Below are 17,304 nucleotides of genomic sequence, written 5' to 3'. Positions count from 1 at the left end.
ACCATGAAAACCTCAGCCATTCTCCCCACTAACCATTTGGTTGAAGGCAAATTTTCATCTTTTATTAATACAAGAGTTCCCAACTGAACGTCATCCTTTAAAAATTTCCACTTATGACGTTCTTGTAAATTATTAAGATAATCACGTTTCCATAATTTCCAAATTTTTTGTGTATACTTAGTGATTCTTTGCCATTTAGAAAGTCTGTTCTCATTTATATTGGATAAATCTGGCTCAGCTAAAGTTGTGATAGGTCTACCAACCAAAAAGTGACCTGGGGTCAAAGTTTCAAAATTATTGTAATCAGCTGAAATTGGAGTAAGAGGTCTTGAGTTCAATACTCCTTCAATTTCAGTTAAAACAGTTAAAAATTCTAAAGTTAAACACTGATTACCAATAACTCTCTTCAAATGACTCTTAAATAATTTAACCCCGGCCTCCCTAGTTCCGCCAAAATTTGGCGACTTTGGAGGAATAAATTTCCACTCTATACCTTCAGTGGTATAAAAACTCGCTAAATTCTTATCTGGACAGTCAACCGATTTTTGCATTTTTTTAAATTCTACACTAGTACTTTTGAGGTTTACACACTTACCTCTTTTCAATTGATTTTCTTCTCGAAACTTACTTTTTTGGACCTCTAATAAAATATACACCTCAGCATCCTCTATCTTTTCTAAAGTAAGTACTCCGTACTTCCTTACCTGAGGGTTCTTAAGATTATGGATAAACTTGAAAATGAAACTTACAATACGAATAAGTTTAGTATAATTAGAAGACAAATTAAGAATATCATTAAAGAGGTTTGGTTCATTACATGCAATTAAAACTAAGTTAGAATCGTTGTGCAGTTCATTGTCCCTTTTAAGTTCATTTGGACACACTTCTTCAACTACCTCAAATGATAAGTCCTGACAAGGAATCTGAGCGTGTTAGAAAGTCACAGCATGACCACCATTTGGAACTGTTCACAAGAAAGTCAATTTGAACACCTTGCGTCATAACATCTGCTGGGTTCTCTTTTGTTGGACAATAGAACCACTCTGTCGGCTGTGTTAACTTCCTAATCTCGTTAACTCTGTTGGCGATGAAAGATTTCCATTTGGTACTAGTACCTTTAATCCAGCATAGCACTATTTTGGCATCAGTCCAATAAAATATTCTCGAGGATTTCTTTTGATCGAGCAATTTTTTCACTCCAGAACCTAAGCGGGCTGCTAGTAATGCACCAAGTAGTTCAAGACGAGGTAACGTAATTCTTTTCACAGGTGCAACACGACATTTTGATGCGACGAAACTCACAGAAATTTCTTCTTCCTTACGCAGTTTTACGTAGACAACAGTACCGTACGCCCTCGTACTGGCATCTGAAAAGCAATGGATCTCTATAGAATCGGCTTCGGGATTCAAAATGAATCTTGGAACTACAATTTTAATTAGATGATGACACTCACAGCACCACTTTTCCCACTCTTGAAAGATATCTAGTTCATCATCCCATGTCAATTTTCGAACCCAAAGTTCTTGTAGCAAGAATTTAAGTCTAACAGTAAATGGAGTTGTTAACCCAAAGGGATAAAAAATCTTCCCGGCAGTTTTCAAGATGAACCGTTTCGTATTACGCTTATTCTTAAGGAATTCCATCAAACTGTCTGTGTCTATGCTCAGACTGTCTTCATTAGTATCCCAAGATATTCCCAAGATCTTAAGTGTCTCATTTGAGTCATTGATTTTATGTGGATGGATCTCGAAATCTTCCTTTTCCCATTTTCTCATCAGCTCAGGATCATTGGATACCCATTTACGCAAGTTCATATTTGCTGCACTCATAATTTGTTTAGCTTTACGCGATAAGCTTAGAGCCTCATCTATACTGTCCTGTCCAGTAATAAAATCATCAACATAAACACAAGAATTTAATATTTCAAATACATCTGGCTGCTCATCTCGATATTTTCTAATGTGTTCTTAAATTGTTGCAGCCAACAAAAACGGACTTGACTTAATCCCAAAATTTACGCGCTTGAATCTATATGTCGCTAGTTTTAGATCATTTAATTGTGTGTTTTCCACAAACAGGAATCGCACTGCGTCTTGATCCTTTTCTGCCAAAGCAATCTGCAAAAATGCTTTTTCTACATCCGCTGAAATTGCAACTTTATTTAATCGGAAATTAATTAGCAGATGGAACATATTAGGATTTAAATTTGTCCCTGTCCATAGACAATCGTTCAGTGATAGCTGCCCGAACTCATGTGAGCTGCCATCAAACACTATTCTAGTCTTCGTTGAAGCACTGGTTTCTCTAAATATCAGTTGGTGTGGCAGGTAAAATACTGGTTTACCGATAGGTATATTTCCATCTGACACTCTTTCAATGATATCTTGCTTGAGATAATCATCTAATATTTCACTATATGTAGAAAACAGTGTTTTGTCATAATTCATTCGCTTTGCAAGAGTTTTTAATCTATTTTCCGCTACTCGGTAATTATCAGCCAATTCCCTCCAGTCCCTTTTCCGAGGTAAAGTAACCTCGTAGCGACCAGCTTTAAAACAAACTGTCTTATTAAATATTTCCTATGCTTTGTCTTCCTCATGACAATAAGGATCGTCTTTAATTCCTAATGATTCTAGTTCGAAAAACATTTTCAATTCACTCCCTGAATTATCATTTATTAACCCACAATAAGATAAATTATTTCGCCGTGAATAATTTATATTTCCACTAACTATATATCCAAACATACTGTTTTGTAATATTAAGTCTGTGTGAGAACGTAGATTTTACCAGCTCGTAAAATATCATAAAAAACTTCCGCGCCGAGCAACAGGTTTACTTTCTCTGGTTTATAAAATTCCGGATCCTCTAAATTCACCTTCTCAGGAATCACAAGGTCACTAACATCGATAAACTTTGCGGGAGTTAAACCTGCTATTTTTGGAATTACCAAAACCTCTAGTTTCCTTTTATACGTTTGTTCCTGATTACAGATAAGGGCAACTGCTTTTCTTTTTATCGTAGTTGAAATACCTGATATACTGCAAACCGAAATATTTGTCTTTTCCCTTTTTAAATTAAGTATATCCGCTAATTCAGTGGTACAAAAACAAGAAACACTTCCACTATCGCATAACGCTTTCACCTTAATTAAAGTTCCATCATTAGTCTCAATGAATACAAAAGCAGTAGATAAAATTACGTTTTTCCCACTGTTAGTACCCATAGCGGCTGTAAAGGTTTCGTTTTGAGTTTTAGCTTGAAATGCAGGTGCATATACGTTTAACGCATTGCTATTTTGATCACCCAACTCCTGATCTAAAGTGTCTGCTCTTTCTACTGTGGTGCCAACGGAATTATTTTCGCTTTGATAACACAAGAGAAAGCTATGTTCTTTCTTACACTTCTTGCACAAGTAATTAGAACGGCAATTTCTCACACTGTGCAAATTAAAACAACAAAAACATAAATTCTGTTTTTTCACAAATTCTACCCTTTCTTTTACACTTAATTTCTGAAATTTAGGACAATTAAAAAGCTTGTGATTGCTCAAATTACATAACCTACACGAATTCTGCATATGTTTTTCATTTGCATTAGAAACAACAGCGGTAACTCTATGTGTAACCTTTTTTGTGTTAGTCACACTATTTGAAGCGTTGAGAGTTCTTGCATGATCTTTAAGAAATTCTATAAGATCTGTTAAATTAGGCAAATTCTCTTTCTCTAATTTTCTTTCCCACCATATTTTGGTGTTAGGATTAAATTTTTGCCCTAAAATGTATGCAAACACATTGGAAGAAAAACCGTTAACACTCTGATTTAAAACTTCTAATGATCTCACGCATTCATTTGTAATGTCAATTAAGTTTAATATTGCTGACGCAGACTCATTTTGCATCGGATTCATATTCATAAATCGTCTCAGATGAGCATACACTTGTTCACAGTAATTAGAGAACATTTCTTCTAGTAATGAAAAGGCTAATTTATAATTAGAGTCAACTATGGATATTGACTGCACAATACGATAAGCATCTCCTCTTAGCGCAGATTTTAAGTACTGTAATTTGACTGCATCTGTTAAATTAGGATTTGAATCAACACTGGCTAAAAAAATATCTTTAAATGAAAGCCACTCATGTAAGTTATCCGAAAACGTTGGCAAAGTAATTTTCGGTAATTTAACATTGTTCTCAGTATTCGTGCAAACTGAAAGCTCCGATTTAATTTCTTTGGAAAGTTTAGCTAATTTACGATTTAATTCGACTTCTCCATCTAGAGAATATCGCCAATCTCTTCTTTCTCTTTTACATAAGCATCAATACTTTCTTCCGTACATAACCCGAACAAAGAATCGAAATTTGAATTTATTTCTGTCTCAAACACTTTAAATTTATTCTTTAGTACTTCCAAGTCATTTCCTTGGACATTTTCGTCCGCAACCTTTTGTTTTAACTTTGTTAACTGTGTTTTTAATTTACGTTTTTTCGATAATATCTCCTTTAGTGACATTTTAAGTAGCAAAGGTCAATAAACAAATAAAGAGCTTCAAAAAGGTACAATGAGCTTCAATAAGGAGGAGGGTACTTACTCTTTTGTTTCTACAGAACTTCAATCTCGAAGTATCCTATATAATTCTTCATTTCACAAACCGAAAGTAATATGACAGTCTCGAAACTTCATTAGCTGCTCCGGCTCTGATCGGCCATAAATTTTGAAATGACTTATTCTATTTCCTGTCGGTAGCTGTATATCATAATAAAATAACTCCACACACATTACATAGTTTAAATATCTTTATTTTCCATAGCGACACTCAGGCGCTAGGTTTCACCTTACAGCGTAACATATATATCGCAACTTCGAATGTACCACAAAATCAAGTGCTAATACAAAACAGGAAGAATGTCAAAAGTCTTATGATTAATTAACTTGCAAGGGTTATATGTTAAGTATGACAAATTATGGGTCTTGTCATACTTTCTGAAGACGAAAATTGTTGACTGCATTAGAAAAACTAAAGATGAGCTAGTTATGGGTAAATCTAACTGGTGGTTAAAAAAAAGTAAAACGTGGCGAGAAGAAAGTTTAATTATTAGTATTACCTGATGTAAGATTGATGAAGCACTTGTGGTTATGTGTAATAGTAGCAATAAAGGAGCGCGTCATGCCCCTGCCTTGTTGCCTTTGAATACGGCAACCCTAAAGAGTTGAAAAAGCGCAGATAACAAAGCCCAGTATAATCTGCCCTGTTTGGTTTGTGGCCCCTCGTTCTCCAGCTTCCTCGGATTTCTCTTCCCACGTCCGGAATTTTATACGTCATATGCCTTCGGGCTTTAATTCAAGAACCGGCAATTTTGCATCCTGCAATAGTTCGGTATATTAAAGTATCTAATTTCTAAGCCCAGTCTAAATGTGGAGTAACAGATATTTGAAATCTTATTGTGTATGGTGTATCCCAAGCCTTTTTGCCGCTCCGTGCGGTCTTTGTAGCTCCTAAATTCTTCCACCCCATTTTCTCCCTTAATATTAAACATTTCTCTGCCCCTAAATTCTTTGCCCGGTGCGGCCGCACCAGTTGCACTGGCCCTGGATGTCTGACTGTTGTTCTTAACAAATGCTGTGAGAATCTTGCTGTGAACAGTGATATCACAATCGTGATCTGCACTCCTACACATTAAATACGCTTGCACTCCTATACATTATTACGCCAACCGGTATAGTGGTTAGCGTCGCTGATTGCCGTGCCGAAGGGATCGGGTTCGAATCCCTGAGAAGGCATGGATGTTTGTAAATGTATATAGCGTCGGTGCGGCATGGCGACATTGTAAATGTGCGGCGAGCCGAAAGTCCTCTCATGTGGTTTGGTGGAAGGGGAGAGGCAGTGCAGGATTTACGTATAAACTACGCAAGCTATAACTTAAGTCGCCCACATTTTTGAGGGCCCCAAAAAGTTAAAATATAATATAAATATAATATTAAAATACAGTGCAACGTACTTATAAAGTGCTATCTGAAATAGCTTAGGGCCTTATCAAGTCTAAATCCGGCTCTGGGGAGAGGGGAAGATAATCGGACACTTCCCTCCCCGGGATGCTCTCCATCAAAATTGGGGGCGGACTGAGCTAAATTGCACTGTCACCTGAATGGTGCTCAAGGCTGTTGCCAATCGCTCCTTGCTTCGAGGAATTTCATAGGCTTGCCCTGACTACGTCAGACAAGTAAGCATAAGCAACAACAACAAATACGCTTGTGGAGTGTACACAGGATAATAACCATGCATCACTCTATAGTATTTTGAGAAGAATGCAGATATTCGAAAGCTGAAAAAGCTGCTTGGAAGATCAATAGATTAGAGAAAAAAAGGAAATTCATGAGAAATAACAAAAAAATACATATTTTCTTTGCCTTCTAGTATTTTTCAATCATAATCTGTGCAGAGCTCCGTTTAAATTTTGCATTCTTACAGTACGTTGAATTATGTATACGAAATTCGTTATCGCGAACGGTTTCTTCCCTGAGCTACCGTAACTGCGACTTCAGTGCTTCTTTTTACTCTGCATTAGCTGAAGATCATCAGTAAAGCACAATGAGCGGTCTTCCCGTACAGCATATCCGTCAGCTTAATTTTTCGCAGAATAAAGTCCGTCAACTCTTCTATATCCCGTTTATAGAAACTATATAGTTCGGCTTCTAGCCTTGCTCGATTTTTCACTATGGGGAAGGCCTTTACTAACGATTTTTTGAAATTTTCAAATGTATATGTCTGGCCTCCAAATTCCCCTAATAAAAATTTGCCTTAGTGCAGATGTGACGATGGCAACTTTTTGTCTTTCAGGCACAGGGTAGAGCTGAAAGTGATTGTCAAGGTTTTCTAGAAATATCGCCACCGAATTTTTTACGTCGAAATTGACGTTTGGCTTGATTGACGCTCTCAACGTCTGGACCAGGTATCCAAATCCTTCCAATTGGCTTGCCATTTCTTGTTGTTTTCCCGCGGCTTCCATCCGATTTTCGGCCATTTCAGTTCGACAAGTGTTCGGGCGCCAATGTACAGTTGCGCGCCTCCAACCTGCACGCAACCAAGTGGTGACAGCTGAAACTGGAAATTAGACAGAGTCCTTCGAAGGGTTTAAGTCCCTTTTTATTCAACTTTAGAAATTACAAATGCGTGCTTTTGACGCTCACAAACTACGCCGACCTGGCGGTTAAAATAAAAAATAAGAACCTGAAAAGAAATAATAACAAGAGACTAACTACGAGGCTCTCTAAACGTAACTAACCTCACCGAGTTCTACAATACCGCTGATAATTCAGCAAACTCTGAATATCACGTTGAAAGATTAACAATTCTCCGAGGCAAGCACACAGGCCGAAGCGCGGGGTTTTTCAATTTCTGACTACCTCCGCGTTCGTGAAGTAAGAAAGCACACCTCGAACTCGTTTCCTTTCTATTTAACTCAGAATACTTCCGCTGATAATTTGAATCCTTGCGCGTTCTACTAAAATTTACATAGTCTGGCATTGGCAGTTCCAGGGAAAAGTAAGGCTTGACAGGAAAGATAGTTTAAACTTAAAATAAATGTTAGTTAAAATAAATATAAACCCAACACCAGATTTATTAAGGTGGCAGGCTATGGGATTGATGGAATGGGGATGTTATAAGCTTATGCTGCTAGACGTGTCAATGTCTCTTGTAGTGTGGTCCACCCACTACGAAATCAATTTGAATCCGAGGATTCTGTGTCTAGAAGACATGTTCCAGACCTAGAGCTACAGCACCTGCGGGAGACTGTTATTTATCTCTTTCGGGCCGAAGAAGGAGTATAATTACTGTGCCTCAACCCATGGCAGATCATTTAGCGGCAACAGGAACAAGAATCTCAGCTACTACAGTTTAAAGACGCCTGCCTAATACAGGTATGTATGCAAGACGACCAGTTATTTGTGTCCCTTTGACCCGAGGATACAGATGTGCCCGTCTATGTTGAGCAAGAGAACACGTGAACACAGAATTATTGAGGTCTACATACAAAAAATCCCAAACTGTGGAAAGACACAGTTACAGAGGTGGTGGAATAATGGTTTAGGATAGGATCTCTCTCGGCGGTCACACTGACCTGCATGTGTTCCATGGAGGAACTTTGACCGGTGTGAGATATCGAGACGAGATCCTTGATCAATATGTCACCCATATGCCTCTATTATTGGTCCTGATGGACCAATAGTAGGGGCATATGGGCGACATCCGTTCTCCGATGGACGACAATGCATGACCGCACCGAGGTCGGAATGCTGAAGAATTATCTTGAGGGTTTTGGCATGGAGCGGATGTAATGGCCAATTCAATCCCCAGACCTGAATACGATAGAGCATCTTTAGGACTACTTTGGAGACAGGCTACTGCTTTAAGTCCTCCTCCAAGATCGTTATACGAGCTTGAACAAAGATTCCTCCGTGTCTTGTCGTTGCTTCCCATTTCACCGACCGACAATCTAATTGACAGCATGGAACATCGCTGCCGCCAATGTATTCAGCTAGGGTGGACACATTCGTTATTGGAACCTATTTTTCTAATGTTACCACCTATTTTCCTCAAAAACCTTTGGTATACTGTTTCTCCAAAACCCGGATTTCACTGCCATGATTGCAATTTTTCGTTGTAATTCATGTTTGTGTTGAACTTTAGAAACATTCTATGTGGCATTCATTAAAGAACCGTTTAGCGAACATGTCCTAAAATTTCTTGTTTGTATTTGCCTTCATTCGCACTTTAGACACACACACACACACACACTGTTCCTTAACTTTTGGCGTATATGCGCCAACGCATAAGGAATTTCATACTTTCAGATGGAAATGAAGTCAGCCTGTACCATTAAAAATTATTTAAATCTAAATAAATGTACGAGCATTTTTCGAGTTTTGGAAAGGAAGGGGGAAGGAATGCATGGAGTAACACGTTTTATATTAACTACCGATTCTTCAATTCTGAGTGGTGAATGGCGTGGTTGCAATTTACATACAGACAGCGCCAAATTTTTTATTGAGATAAATATAATTTTCGCTTTATTGCAGTGTTTTGGAAATGTACAGACCCTTTCTTATATAGATTTTTTTTTTTTTTTTTTTTAATATAAAGCATTCGGATTTAGAAACTATGATTGCATGTTTCAATTTCGATTCAGCAGTAAAAACTACTCTGCTCGTTAATTGTCCAGTTCGGCTGCTAGGTTGCGGGGAAGGTTGTTTATGTTTGTGAAGTGTTTGTTCTGAAAGTAGGAAACAAATTATTTTCTTTCTGATATGCTTTCCAACATAATCCACCTCTGTATATCAATATTTGGTGTTAAAAGAATGTAATTGTTTTCGAATTTCATATCTGAAATCATGATTAATGTCTTCATCCTTGATGGCGTCTCTTGTCTAATTGTAATTACTATATAAGCCGCTTTCAAATGATGGCAATATTTGATACGGTAAGTATTAAAATGAACTAAACATTAAATTTATGGTTTTATTTCTCCTTATATAATCCTTGAAGCGGTCTGTAGTCTAATTGCAGTTACTATATAAGCCGCTTCCAAATGACGGCAGTATTTAAAAAGTGTTGGAAATGAACGAAAGATAAATTTTATGGTTTTCTTGCTCCTTGTATATCTATGTGTGTTGTCAATAGAAATAGAGTGTATCAATGCTAATAAGCAAAATGTAGTAGAAACTTAGAAAGTGGCTACATTAAATATTTTAAAGATTTATATTTGAAATATTAACGCTGTGATGCATTAATGTATAAAGGCCTTAATGACATAAAGAAGCAAATTATGACTACTGTAAAATGAGAAAGGGATGAAGTGCGATTTTTTTCCCTTGTTGTGTAGATAATGGAAACATATTATTATTTTAGTACAGCCACGAGAAATGTGTTTAATTATATTTCTATTTTTATTTATTAATATAAATAGAAGATGAAATTTTTAAAGTCCGTTATTTGAATAAAAGAAAAAGGAAAATTTCAACCCTTTTTTTTCTCTTAGAACTGAGTAATGTTAAATTACAAATGAGACGGGAATGAAGTGCGAATTTTTTTCCTTCTTGTGTAGATAATGGAAACATATTATTATTATAATACATCTGCGAGAAACGTGTTTAATATATTTCTATTTTTATTTAGATAGAAAAGATGAAGTTTTTAAAGTCCGTTATTTGTATAAAAGAAAAAGGAAAATTTCAACCCCTTTTTTCTCTTAGAACTGAGAGTAAAATTTATATTTGTTTAGCAGTAAAAAAGTGGGAGTAAAGCTCCTAGTCATGAATTTTATAAATACAATGTAATTTTCTTAAAAAGAAAAAATAAATGTGCATAAGCCGTTAAGTGTGTTCATATGGAAAACAGAGTAAGTATACAATAATTGTGTACACACAACATACACACAAAAATGCATTGCATTAAGATAGAACAGAGACTTGCTGAAATAAAACATAAAATTAAGAAAAATTGGCATAGATTTTAGTCAAGACTATCAATTTTGAGGGTAAATAGATACTGGCCCATCTATTTCAGAAGCAAAGAAATCTGCAGCAAAGAGAAAGCTAATGAAGAGGGAAGTGTACCTGTTTGCCTTCAAAATCGATAAATTCTTGACTAAAATCTATGCCAAATGCAATGCTGTTGCTTTGTTTAATTTTATGCAATGCATTAACCCATTATTTTCTAATTCAGAGAATAAGATATGTTATGATTATAGGTAGAATGAGTGCTAAAGTTTTTCTTAATTATTGACTGATCTTTGGAATATGGTAACTGGTAGTTTGGCGACATTTTGGAGGCGATAAAGGTTACTACCTAGGACTTTGGTAATAATGTGAGAAGTAGTCAGTTCCGATTACGCATTATTTTAAATGTAAGGAGTAAATAAATTAATATGGTATTATTGGAAAATTGTTATTAGCAATGATTTAGTTTAAAGTAATTAGGATTGTAATAATTTTATTAATTTAATGTATGTGCTGATTTATATTTTAAGTAGTGTTTTTTAATTTAATTATATTTTAATTTAATGATCGTGATTTTGTGAGTTATATGTTTGTAGTATTTTGGAATACGTTTGAGTAGAATACGTTGAGTATTTTCATGCATTTTCATGAAAATTTTCTAATTTATGAGAAAAAAGCAGTGTACATGGATATAATAAGAGTGTGCACAATGCCATTTTTGTGCAATTCTGGGATGTTTTTTTAAGTAAAAATAAGTCGACATGTACATAATTTAGTGATATTTGAATTAAATGATAGTTATTTTGTGAATTTTATGTTTGTAGGAATTTGGTATATGTTTCAGTTGAAGTAAACATGCATGGAAGTAATTTAAATATTTGACACTAAGTATTTAACCATTTGTAATGTTTGCAGTGTGAATTCGTTGGTGATGTTTATAATATACACTTATGTCCATAAATTAAGGATAATGCAAAATCAGGCAAAGGAAGAGTTAGAAGCAAAACAAATTTGACTTATTTGTAAAGCTTATTTATTAAACAAAAGGAAAAGAGCAAAAAAAAAAAAAGATGCTATATGTTTGATATTATTAAAAAAATTAGCGATTTTTTTCTCCCTGGAGCAAATTACAAAAAAAAAAAAAAAAAAAAAAAAAAAAAAAAAAAAAAAACCTATTTACAAAAAAAAAAAAAAAAACAATATTACGTGGTTGGTATGATTGTTAATACATTGTATGTGTCCCAGACGATGCAATACAGTCCGTACAACGCCTAGGCATGCTGAGTATCAAATTATCGATCTGATTTTGGGGGATATTACAACACTCAAAAAGCAATGCTCTCCGGAGTTCTGGTACACATGTAGGAGGAGGTTGATGGGCTGCAACTCATCGGCCAAGCATGTCCCACATGTGCTCTACTGGATTCAAGTCCGGTGAGAATGCTGGACAGTCCATATGGGTGATATCCTCCGACTTAAGGCATTCGCTTACGATGTTTGCACGGTGAGGACCGGCGTTGTCATCCATAAACACAAATTGTGTGCCCATGGCACCCCGAAACAAACGTACATGTTGTTCCAGAATGACATCCCGATAGATTTGGCTTGTCATGGTTCCAATTTGAACATGCAGGTCAGTTCTGGAACCCAGAATAATTCTACCCCAAACGAGCACTCCTGCACCACCGTAACGGTGTCGTTCAATGATGTTTTCTTGGTGGTAACGGATACCTGGAGCTCGCCATATGAAAGTCCAGCAAGAATCAGACTGCAAGCTAAACCTGAACTCATCAGAAAGCATCACACAAGCCCACTGTTGCGGTGTCCACAATGCATGCTCTCTACTCCAGGCTAACTGCAAGCGACAGTGAGTTGCAGTAAGTGGAACACATCTGACAGGTCTACGAGCATACAGACCAATCTGCCCTAAGCGTCTGTACACGGTCTGCCTTGAAATTGTCGTACCAGTGGCTGAAGAGAGATGACGAGACAGGTCTGAGGCTGTGCTCCGCCTGTTTCTTTTGGCAGTAACTGCAAAATACCGGTCCTCTCTCGGCATTGTAACTCTGGGGCGACCTGTGGTATAACGTCTACTCACATTACCATTATCTTGGAATCGTTGCCAAAGCCTGGAGATGACACTCTGGGCAATTCCAAGTTCGTCTGATACTTTCAGTTGGGTATGCCCACATTCCAGACGGCCGATAATTCTACCACGTAAAAAATCATCCAAATGTGTCCTTTGTGTCATAACTATTCGGTTATTGCACTGAAATGCTTAATAAGCGCCTACGAACAATTTTACTTCTTTGCCTGTATTCCTTATATATCACTCTCTTACACTCTTGTCATTGTGACGTACCATCGGTGTCATCTGGTTACTTCCTCAAATTTGCATATGATTCTTGAAGATTGTGTAGTGATTTTAAAGGTGATATATTTATTTTAGAGTTCGATTTCCGCGCAACTCCGAAATATCCTTAATTTATGGACATGAGTGTAATAGATAATTTAGAGGTAAAAGTTTTTGGATATTTTATTTATTTTATACGTGGAAATGTTCATCTTTGGAAAGGGTATATACTTTTTGCGATCAGGTAATTTCATATATGTTTTTTTTACCGGATTTAAAGATTCACAAAATTTTCATGCATTTTCATGAAATTTTTCTAATTTATGAGAAAAAAGCAGTGTACGTGGATATAGTGAAGAGTGTGCGCAATGCCATTTTTGTGCAATTCTGGGATGATTTTTTTTAAGTAAAAATAAGTCGACGTGTACATGGTTTAGTGATATTTGAATTAAATGATAGTTATTTTGTGAATTTTATATTTGTAGGAATTTGGTATACGTTTCAGTTGAAGTAAACATGTATGGAAATAATTTAAATATTTGACACTAAGTATTTGTAACCATTTCTAATGTTTGCGGTATGAATTCGTTGGTGATGTTTATAATATAATAGATAATTTAGAGGTAAAAGTTTTTGGATATTTTATTTATTTTATACGTGGAAGTGTTCATCCTTAGAAAGGGTATATACTTTTTCGCGATCAGGTAATTTCATGTATGTGCTTTTTACTGAGTTTAAAGATTCACAGAATTTTTTTGCATTTTCGTGCAAATTTTTGTAATTTATGAGAAAATAGCAGTGTAGATGGATAAAGTTAAGAGTGTGTGCAATGCCATTTTTGTGCAATTCTGGGATGTTTTTTTAAGTAAAAATAAGTTGACGTGTAAATGGTTTTTGTGTATGTGCTATTCTGAAAAACGTGCAAGGAGTTTGCGATTGTGCACTTTTTCCCAATTTTGCAGTTAATATTTGTCATGATTAAGCAGTTTTGTTACATAAAATTTCTAGCATAAGTGTAATTCGGCTAGTATATTGTTGGAAAAAGTGTTCAGTAAATAAAAAGAAAAGAAACATGTCTTTACTTCGTTAAGACAAAATGGCAGAAAAAAAAAAAAATAGAGGGTTGCTGTAGCAGAGTTGTTCACCAAATTTTCGCCAAAAAATCGCCAAGTTACCATAATCCAAAGATCAAACGAATTATTAAGTTTGTATCGTTCAGTGACAATATTTGGAAAAGACAGCTTTTTTTGTATAATTTTTGTACTTTATCTCATTATAAAAAGCAACCAACCGCTGCTAATTCATAGGGTTAACATGTAAAGAAAATCAAGTATTCCATAATAGTCACAAAAAAGGAATTTCGATTCAAACAGCTGTTTAACTGAAGAATTACATTAAGCGATGTAAAAAAGTATCCTTCAAAACAGCAACAGAATTTAACTAATTTAGTACAAGTACAACTATAAATATACAGGTAAGTACTTTCGCAGAGTTTACGTGCAAAAATTTAATTATAAATTAAGTGCAAAAATTTGTTTATAAATTGTTCATAATGTTGGTACTCTTCTGTTATCAGGACTGGATTCAGATATGTATGTGTTCATGTGTATATGCTTATATTTATGCGAGTGTATACACACATGTACATACATACATACATGCATATGTACATCATACATTTTTGAATCTGTCCCGATAGGAGAAGAGTACCTTTTTTTCTTTTTTAAAGATCAGAGGGAAAAAATTCGGGGAAAGTGTAGAATCACCCAGTGCTTGGCGTGTTTTTAAGAATTGCACAAACTCAGTATCCATGTACACATTGACCTATTTTCACTTAAAAAAAATCAGAGAATTCCACGGATTTGGCATTGTGCACTCCCTTGACTTTATCCATGTACATATTGATGTATTTTCACTTAAAAAAAGTCAAAGGAAATTGACAAAAATCCAATTCTTCTTACTCTTGTAAGCAGGCTTCTAAAAAAAAGGTTATAGATGATATTCTTCCAACTTCGTTTGTTTTGTTTAAGAATTCTTTAAAGATTAAAGTCTTACAAGCTTGGCAATCATTATGGGATAAAGAATTGAAAGGCAGATTTACTTATAAGTTTATAAAATAAATTAATACAAAAAGATGTTTTGAAAATAGTTATTTGAATCAATTTCTTACAAATCATGCTCATGTATCGTTTTATTACAATAGATTTAATATTAAATCTATTATGTGCCAGTGTGGATCTAAAGAAGCAGATGTTGAACATGTACTTAATTGTGCTTTATTAAAGGAAAGATGGTTTAGTTTTGTACCAAAATTGAGATCCGAATCGGATGTAGTTAAAATTTACATGGATGAAAAATCAAGAAAAGGAATAAAAGATATTATGAAAGTTATTACAGAAACAGAAGAAGATTTATTCTTAAGTTCTCAGTAAAGTTAATGAATTGAAAAGACTTTATTTGTAAAATAGATTAAAAATTGTAATACAATCTTCTTAAAATATTATGTAAAAGAAAATTGTAAATAATATATAATTATAACAAAGACTTGTAACTAAGTTTTTTGTATTATTATCCTAGTTGGATTGATTTTTGTATTATTAAAGATAATTGAGATAATTGTAAAATTTTATTTATGTAACTAAATTTGTATTTAAGTTTTTGTATTATTATCCTAGTTGGATTGTTTTTGTAATATTGTTTTTCAATAAAGATATTTGCTGGCGAGGCCGGCAAATCTTTTATTCAGGGACGGGTACAGTATGGTGGTTGAATTAATAAATGAGTAGTTCCACTAATCCCTGCATATACTGCAAGGTTCGCAGGAGTTATTAGCCAGTCTTACTCTTGTAAAAAGTGTGAAACATAACATGCCAAATAAGTAGGCGATTCTGCAGTTCACCCAAAAATTCTGTAGAAATTTTTCAGCTCCTGAAGAAAGTGACCTCGTATTGGATTCTGCTCAAAACTGAGACAAACTAAGATTGCTTTAAGTGGCTGACTAAAATAAAAAACAAGCTGTTTAGAGACGTATGCCTTTACTTGACCTCATTAATTTAACTGTTGATCTCATTAAGCAATATATTTTCCATGTTTTCATATACGATCAACAGGACCTCACATGATCCCAATTAACTGTGATAATTTTAAATGTCATCTACTGTATGAACCTTTTACAACTTTTTGCAGAAGGCAGGAAAAAAAAAAATGCCTTTCTTTGAATGGTAAATTTCATAGAAGATTGATCAAAACAGACTGGTTATTTGAAACGGATATGCGATAGCAATTTTAAAGTTTCTCATATACTTCATGTAAGAATAATATTAAGAAGAAAATAAAATTTTAAAAGATTTGCTTTAATGTTTAAATGAAAATAAAATAGAAAATATAGTTGATCCTGCATAATATGTTTGTGGTTATGTTATCATTTTGATATTGTTGAATTGCTGATGTCTTGCCCATTTGCATGTAGTAAAATTAGTAGTAGCCAGTGCTGTTATAGGCAAAAGAAAGATAATATCAACAAATAAGATCAAAACAGATTATAAATTTGCCAATTGACAGAAAATGATATCAAGTAAGAGATGAGGCTCCCAAACAATTTAGTTTGATTTTAGTCTACCACTTGTCACCCAGACGATATAGTAGTTAGAGGAGCGTAACTGCGATTCCGAAGGGCCCGGGTTCAAATCCCGGAGAAGGCGTGGATGCAAAATTGTTTGTCCCTTCACAGGAAGGTAGTGGTGTCTGCCTATTAGGTGCCTTCACAATAAAATGGCCACAACTTCTAGCCTTAGTAGTAGCCAGTGCTGTTATAGGCTATTGTTTTAAAAAAGAAAAACAAATGTCTACCATTTAGTGGACTTAGTTTAGCATAGATTTTGAGTACTTCTATCAATTTCAACAACAATCAGACATACGTTCATTTTCTTTAGAAGCAAGACAATTTTTGTACGTATTTTTTTTTGTGCGTATTATTTACATATCGTTAAAAAAATCTGCACCATGCTAAGAATGCTTTTTTGCTGAATTTTAAATCTTACACTGGCATGTTCTCTTACAATCTGATTAAATCAACCATGAAAAAGGAATTTGTTTTCAAAGTTTTATGGAGATTTGCTGTTTACCAGTTCTAACCACTTTAATGAAGCTGGAATCTGCCATTTGCTTTTTGGAATTAATCTTAAGTATACCATGTGACAAACTTTTTGAAAATAATTATATTGGAATCGGTGAATTTCCTACAAATGTTGAGAGGAGGAATGCTTTTTTTTTTATTAAAATTAATTGTACAGAATTAGTCAAAATAATTCCTAGATGCATCATGAAAGGGTAAAAGTATATTTTAGGGTACCCCTTGGCAAAACTTGGCGATTTTTGGCTGTACATGGGTACTGAGTTTGTGCAATTCTTTGACTTATTATTTTGGCTACACAAAGCCAAAATAACAAGA

The 17,304-nt window shown here is 34.8% G+C and overlaps 1 protein-coding gene across 9 annotated transcripts in view; it reads left to right on the top strand.

The window, feature by feature from the left end:
• Nucleotides 1-9,225: 9,225 nt before the first annotated feature.
• LOC118203977 (uncharacterized) overlaps nt 9,226-17,304 on the top strand; it is a 147,941-nt gene continuing 139,862 nt past the window's right edge. For all 9 annotated transcript variants that reach the window (XR_015039581.1, XR_015039579.1, XR_015039577.1 and 6 more), the window contains exon 1: nt 9,226-9,483. The gene's annotated coding sequence lies outside the window, so the exon portion shown is untranslated. The remainder of the gene's footprint in view (nt 9,484-17,304) is intronic.

The sequence above is a fragment of the Stegodyphus dumicola genome, chromosome 2, assembly GCF_044657685.1.
Source record: "Stegodyphus dumicola isolate Sdum_Otavi_A_Nest chromosome 2, ASM4465768v1".
Lineage (NCBI taxonomy): Eukaryota > Metazoa > Arthropoda > Arachnida > Araneae > Eresidae > Stegodyphus > Stegodyphus dumicola.
This window is presented reverse-complemented; position numbering and strand designations above follow the sequence as displayed.